General features: G+C 38.5%; 1 protein-coding gene across 2 annotated transcripts in view; it reads left to right on the plus strand.

Moving 5' to 3' along the window:
• The window catches only part of LOC126998226 (junctional adhesion molecule B-like), a 146,750-nt gene that overhangs the window by 8,785 nt on the left and 130,465 nt on the right, over window positions 1-7,500 (plus strand). The gene's annotated exons all lie outside the window — the stretch shown is intronic.

Here is a 7,500-nt window from a genome sequence, read left to right on the forward strand (position 1 = left end):
CGTATTCATCACGGATCTTATATCGCATTCATGGTATATCAATTTGACGTTTCGATAAGTGCTCTTTGGTGACGGTGTTTATGTCGTCTTCAATAGAACTGTCATACCATCACAAAAGGCTATATCATGCTAGTTCAAAAGGCTGTATCATGCTCATTCAAAAGGCTACATCATGCTGTTTAAAAGGCTGTATCATACTATTTCAAAAGGCAACATCATGCTCATTCAAAAGGCTGTATCATGCTCATTCAAAAGGCTGTATCATGCTGTTTCAAAAGGCTGTATCATGCTGTTTCAAAAGGCTGTATCATGCTGTTTCAAAAGGCTGTATCATGCTGTTTCAAAAGGCTGTATCATACTATTTCAAAAGGCAACATCATGCTCATTCAAAAGGCTGTATCATGCTCATTCAAAAGGCTGTATCATGCTGTTTCAAAAGGCTGTATCATGCTGTTTCAAAAGGCTGTATCATGCTATTTCAAAAGGCTGTATCATGCTATTTCAAAAGGCTGTATCATGCTAGTTCAAAAGGCTGTATCATGCTGTTTCAAAAGGCTGTATCATGCTGTTTCAAAAGGCTGTATCATGCTGTTTCAAAAGGCTGTATCATGCTGTTTCAAAAGGCTATATCATGCTGTTTCAAAAGGCTATATCATACTACTTCAAAATCAATTACTATTTCACTCACTATAGCTTCAAGATTAGGCCGATATGTTTACTGTCTTATTTTCTTTCTTTCCCTTAAGCAAAACTATTTATAACAACCTCCAGCACTGAGTTAACACTGTACTATCAACCAGTGTCCTCTCTCTTACCCGACCACAAATCTATTAACTCCCTCACTTTAGCATCGAGACAAGCTAGATATGTATATTAACGTTTCTAATCTCTTTACTCTACCAAAACCTACAATGAATTCAATCTCTTCGCTTTACGACTGTAGATTCAAACGCTTTCCTCTCTCTCCCTCTCTCTCTCTCTCTCTCTCTCTTCAGTCTTTCGTAAATCTGTTATTAACTCACCGTAAACCACTACCGCAAGACCACTAATTCCTTCAAGCACATCCCATTAGCATTATAACAAGCCAGTATCCTCTCTCTCTTTCTCTTCCTCTCTCTGCTCTCTCTCCCTTAACGCAAATCTATTATTGAGTCACTGAAGCACATGATCAGAGCCTCGCCTTATCGCTAGCACATCAAGGGAAGCCAGATTATTGGGATTTCTTCGGCGGCTGTTTCACGGAGGGCACTCAAGCGTTTTAAGAGCCTTTCCGCTGCCTCTAAAAAATGTATGCATGTAAGTTGGCAGTCAGTGTGTTGCGGGAAGCCAAAGGGGGAGCATGTGTTTGAATTTTCTTTTATTTATGTAGTTAGTTAGTGAGGTGTTTCTGAGTATTGTAATGTGTTGCTAGGTGTTGTTAAAGAGTTTGTCTTTGTATTGATGTTTGAGTTTGTGATTTGCTTATGAATTGTGAGGTTGTGTGTGTGTTTTTCTTTGTGAATTTGTGATGGGGGTTGTTTGTGGTATAGTTTGTTCAATGTGTTTTAATGTTGTTGTTTTTTGTATTTATTTCTTGTTTATTTTTTGTTTTAGGCGTTCTGGTAAATTTTCTTTTTCTTCAACTTTTTCTTCTTATTTTCTTCTGTTCCTCTTCCTTTTTATTTTTGTTATAGTCTTGTTTTTATTATTTGTTGTTATTTTCCTCTTCTTCTTCTTCTTCTTCTTCTTCTTCTTCTTCTTCTTCTTCTTCTTCTTCTTCTTCTTCTTTTTCTTCTCTTTCTTCTTCCTTTTTCACAACGAATTTGCGTCAAAGAATTATATTATTCTTTCTGGCAGTGTTAGTTTTCTTCTTCTTATTTTTCCTACGCTCTTTTTGCTTCCCTTTCTTCTCCTTGTTTTAGTATTTCTTGTCTTCTTCTTCTTCTTTCTTCCTTTACTACGCCTTCCCTTCCTTTTTTTTGTTACATCTATCTTTGTTGTTCTTCTCTTTCATCATCATGACCTTTACTATCATACCACCACAACCACCACCATCACTGTCATCACCACCACCACTATCATCACCACTCCGTCATCACCACCACCACCATTTGCTCATCACCACGGAGGTCTTGAGTCACGCAACGCCGAGCAACCAAGCGAAATAACAATGGAGGAGAATTAGGCCTTTCTCTCTCTCTCTCTCTCTCTCTCTCTCTCTCTCTCTCTCTCTCTCTCTCTCTCTCTCTCTCTCTCTCTCTCTCTCTCTCTCTCTCTCTCTCTCTCTCTCTCTCTCTTGCATGTGGTGTTTATTATATATGTTTCTCTCTTTCTTTCTTTCTTTTGTTTGTTTTTTCTTTTTCTTCGTTTTTTTTTTGTAGTTCTTTGAAGAATGTGTTTTCTTTATTTCTCTTTTTTTCTTTTTTTCTTTTTTCTTTGTCTTCTTTCCTTCGTTTTCTCTTTCTTTGATTCCTTCCTTTTCTTTTTTCTTTCTTCCTTTCTTTCTTTCTTTCCTTCCTTTCTCTCTTTCTTTTTCTCTTTTTTTCTTTCCTTTTCTTCTCTTGCTCTATTCTTTATCTCATAAATTTGTCTATTGATTTTGTTCTATTACTGTTATCCTATTTCTTTCTTTCTTTCTTTCTTTCTTTCTTTCTCTAATTTGTCAACCTCTCTCTCTTTTCTTTGCTTTCTCTCTTGTTTGTCTATTTGTTTTCTAGTGGTCATTGTTTTATTTAGTGCTCTCTCTCTCTCTCTCTCTCTCTCTCTCTCTCTCTCTCTCTCTCTCTCTCTCTCTCTCTCTCTCTCTCTCTCTCTTATAAAATTCCTTCCTATATACATTTTCTTATCATTATTTTAGTACCGTCAAAAATATTATCCTTAAAACCCATAACGTTGATTCTATGCTTCAAGAAAACACAATAAATAGCTTACAAACCGCAAACGATCCACAATACAATGACGTAATCGATGTCGCTCACGTCCTTTGTTGTATATATTTGCTCGTGGTTGCATTACCGTCCTTACTGCGGCAACGAAAAAAATCACAGTACTGAACTTCGTTGTATATGTGAACTCGATGCATAACTTCAACATGTCTGTGATTCGCTGCTCTATATATCGTCTGGCAATGCGAAGTCAGACGGTTTCGGTTCGTTGTGCTGTTTGAAAACCTTGGTACGAGTTCTCCATCGCTATCGGCTATCATAACGACTATTTCCAAAGGCCACGAAGTAGGTTAATCGGGTTCTCGTGGGTTGCTTTTCACATTCACGGTGCAGAAGACTTATCAAACTATCACCAGGCTCATAAAACCACCCATGGAAATACCCTTAACAACCTCTTCGTAAGCCTTGTCAAATGTGTGTGTGTGTAAGCCCTGAAATGTTGAGAATATGGGCTTTGGATGTCCTCGTATGTTGAAAAAAGACTTGTATACTTTTCCCTACATTTCTACGTCAATTGCCAATGTTACACGCTCTATCTCTCTCCCTTCCTCTCCCTTCCTCTCTCTCCTTCTCCTTTCCTCTCCCTTCCTCTCCTTCTCTCCCCCTTCCTCTCTCTCTACTTCCCTTCCTCTCCTCTCCTCTCTCTCCCTTTCCCTTCCTCTCCCTTCATTTCCTTCTCTCTCTCTCTCTCTCTCTCTCTCTCTCTCTCTCTCTCTCTCTCTCTCTCTCTCTCTCTCTCTCTCTCTCTCTCTCTCTCTCTCTCTCTCTCTCTCTCTCTCTCTCTCTCTCTCTCTCTCCCTTCCTTCCTCTCTCTTCCTGTCCCCTCCTCTCTCTTCCTCTCTTTCCCTCCCTTCCTCGACCGTTCCCGTTAGAGCAGTTCCAGTAATATCAGTCAGTCAGCCAGGTCCCGCTCCCTCTATACGGGCTTTCTGTGAACCACTTATTCGGGTTAATGGCTGGCACCAACATATTAATTTGACGCGTGTATGAGTGGAGCGAAATTATGCCATGTAAAAATGTGATTGGAGGTGGTGAAGTATATGGAATTTAACGTTGATATGAATGAGTTCAGAAGTTTCTGTTGCTGTGTTTTTTAGGTATTCAGAACTTATAGATTTGTTTAGCAAGGGAGAGTTGGGAGCACTATAGATCGTGTTATATAGAAGTTGTTGTTACTGGTTTTGTTATGTTTTTGTTTGTTAGCGATTCAGAAGGTATATATTTGCTTAGTAAGGGAGGGAGCTTGGAAATACTGTAGATCTTCTGGTATTGAAATTATGTGATACTATGCCGTGTTTTTTTTACTTAGCTATTCAGAACTTGTATTTTATTAGTAAGGGAGAGCTTGGAAATACCGTAGATCGTCTGTTATTTGAATTTTATGATACTGTACCGTGAATTTCTTTTTAGCTATTTAGAACTTAGATATTTGAGAGTAATGGAGAGAGCTTGGAAATACCGTAGATCGTCTGTTATTTGAATTTTATGATACTTTACCGTGGATTTCATTTTAGCTATTCAGAACTTACATATATGAGAGTAATGGAGAGAGCTTGGAAATACCGTAGATCGTCTGTTATTTGAATTTTATGATACTTTTAGAACTTAGATATTTGAAAGCGTCTGTTATTTGAATTTTATGATACTCTACCGTGGATTTCTTTTTAGCTATTCAGAACTTACATATTTGAGAGGAAAGAAGAACTTGGAAATACTATAAATCATCTGTTATTTGAATTTTATGATACTGTACCGTAGATTTCTTTTTAGCTATTTAGAACTTAGATATTTGAGAGGAAGGGAGAGCTTGGAAATACCGTAGATCGTCTGTTATTTGAATTTTATGATACTCTACCGTGGATTTCTTTTTAGCAATTCAAAACTTACATATTTGAAAGGAAGGGAGAACTTGGAAATACTATAAATCATCTGGTGTTGATTTTCTTTATGATACTGAGCCGTAGAATTTACTGGGATTTAGCTACGGAGATGAGCACTGAGGTCACGCGTCATACTCCCTTGGTAATAAAAAAAAATATAGAGAGAGAGTTTTTTAGACGACGAAAAGTGTGGTGAAAAGTTAATCTCTGTTGGTATATATTGCTATTTTTTCGTCTGGTTTCATTTCTTTGTATAGCTAGGGTATTTTTTTAATAGTGCTATAGAGTCCGAGTGGTTTCAAAATTAATGTAAGGCAAAAAAGGGAAGAAAAATATAAGAAGTGCGGTATAAAATGAATCTCTCTTTGTATATATTTCTACTTCATCGTCTGTTTCTTGTTATTTTGGTATAGCTAGTTTTCAATGCTGTTGTGTTGTAGTAAGGCAAAAAATAAAGAAAATATAAGAAGTGCGGAAGAAAGTGAATCTCTCTGTATATATTTCTACTTCTTCGTCTGTTTCTTGTTATTTTCTTACAGCTAATTTTTCATTGCTATTGTGTTGTAGTATTTTCAAATGTAAAAGAACGATTAAGCAAAAGAAAAAAAAAAAACTTGCATGCTTTTCCATTCTTGCCTCTCTCTCACCCTCTCCCTCTCTCTCCGAAGCTTGTATGAGTTTTCAGAGATTAAGTTTTTTGTTATATTATTAAAAGTTGGGGAGGCAGCTTACTAAAGTTTGAGGCAGTCACACCACACGGGCAGGCAAGGAGGAAAGGAGGGAGAGAGAGTGAGAGAGAGAGCAAAAAGCACCTTGGGATAGTGTGCTGAGCTTGCTGAACCATCACTCTCTGTCCTGTTATTTCCTTCTCTCTCTCTCTAGAAATACTGTGTGAAGTGCCAGGGGATAATGTATGCGTGTTCTACCTGTCTGTGTCTCGGTGTCTTCGTGATATGGCAAGTAGTTTCCTGGTTATTCCTCTTTATGTTGCTCTTGCTTGCTTTCTTTCTTAGTTTAGTTAGTGTAGTATATTCTTCGCTTGTTCTATCTTTCTCTGTTTTCCTTTGCTATTATATTCCATTGCTCTGCCTATTGTGTATTTTTCTCCGCTATTTCTCTTTGTACGGTTCTTGCTTTCTCCTTTCGTCTCCTTTCTCTGTTACTGTGGGGAGTCTCGGGTTAGATTGCGGTACCTGTTCTACACGTGTTTTATTTTGCAATTATATTCCATTGTTCTGCCTATTGTGTATTTTTTCTCCGCTATGTCTCTTTGTACGGTCCTTGCTTTCTCTTTCGTCTCCTTTCTCTGTTGCTGTGGGGAGTCTCGGGTGAGTGTGCGGTACCTGTTCTACACGTGTCCTAACTCTCTGTGTGTGTGTATCCGTGTCATGTCAAGCATTTCCCTCTCATTTCTTCTTTGTGTTCTTGCTTTCTCCGTCTCTCTGTTTATTCTGTGTATTCTGTGTCGTAGCGCCATGGGGTAGTTTAGCTGTTCTGTTTTTCTGTGTATCGTTCTACCAAAGCATTCTCCTCCTTACCATTCCTCTCTTTGTCTGCTTCTCTCTCTCTGTCTGTCCCTCTTTTTATATTCTGTTTACCTATATTAGTTTTCTAATGCTCTGCTTCTCTATGTCTCGTCCTACCAAAGCATTCTCCTCCTTACCACTCCTCTCTTTGTCTGCTTCTTGCTCTCTCACTCTCTGTCTGTATATTATGTTTCCTATGTTAGTTTTCCTATGTTCTGCTTCTCCATGTCTCGTTCTACCAAAGCATTCTCCTCCTTACCACTCCCTCTTCTTTGTGTGTTTCTTGCTCTCTCACTCTCCGTCTGTCTGTCTCTCCTTAGATATCTCGTGAAGCGGCGCCGGCCATCCACTCATTCCCCGCTAGTTCTATCACTCTGCTGTACCTTCCTTCCCTCCTTGCTTTCTCATCCCTTTCATCTCCCTTGTAACGTGTATCAGCGGGGCATTACAGGGTTACGGCGCGCTACATAGACGTCAGGAAAAGGGTCGGCACGATGCAAATATAGTAAGAGCTGCTTCGTTCTGGCTTTATGGAATGGAACCCTTTGTGCGAGCTCGGAAAAAGAGTGCGCCAGGGAATCTCTTTGATATTGTATGAGTGTTTGCTTATACGGACGGCGAAGGAAGGAGAGAGGGAGCATGAGGAGGATGTTAAGAAGAAAGGAGAGAGAGAGAGGGAGAGTGTGTGTGCGTTTAAGAGAGAAGAGAAGAAAAGAGAGAAAAGAGAAATGAAGATGCTGTTAGTAGTAAAAGAATTGATGTAGAGAAAAAAAAAAAATGGGACGAGAGAGAGAGAGAGAGAGAGAGAGAGAGAGAGAGAGAGAGAGAACTAACAAAAATAAAACTGACTGACCTTTTCGCTGTGACCTTTCTCTTACACCAAATATTTGACCTTTATATATATTTAATTTTTTTTTACACATACTAAATAAAAAAATCAACAGCTTTCAAAATCACAAAAAAACGGCGAGATGGTATTTGATCTCCTATATACTATCAAAGAGGAGGAGGAGGAGGGGTATATTAAATGTATTGATATCATATGCTAAATGGATTTCAGCTTAGTTTAAAGAGTGTTAGCATTGCGTCATGAAAGCAATTACTACAAGCACTTACAACTATATAACGCCTGGATATCAGATGCATTGGCGTGTAGATATGACAAAGTGA

Source organism: Eriocheir sinensis, chromosome 13, assembly GCF_024679095.1.
Source record: "Eriocheir sinensis breed Jianghai 21 chromosome 13, ASM2467909v1, whole genome shotgun sequence".
In the NCBI taxonomy this organism is placed as follows: domain Eukaryota; kingdom Metazoa; phylum Arthropoda; class Malacostraca; order Decapoda; family Varunidae; genus Eriocheir; species Eriocheir sinensis.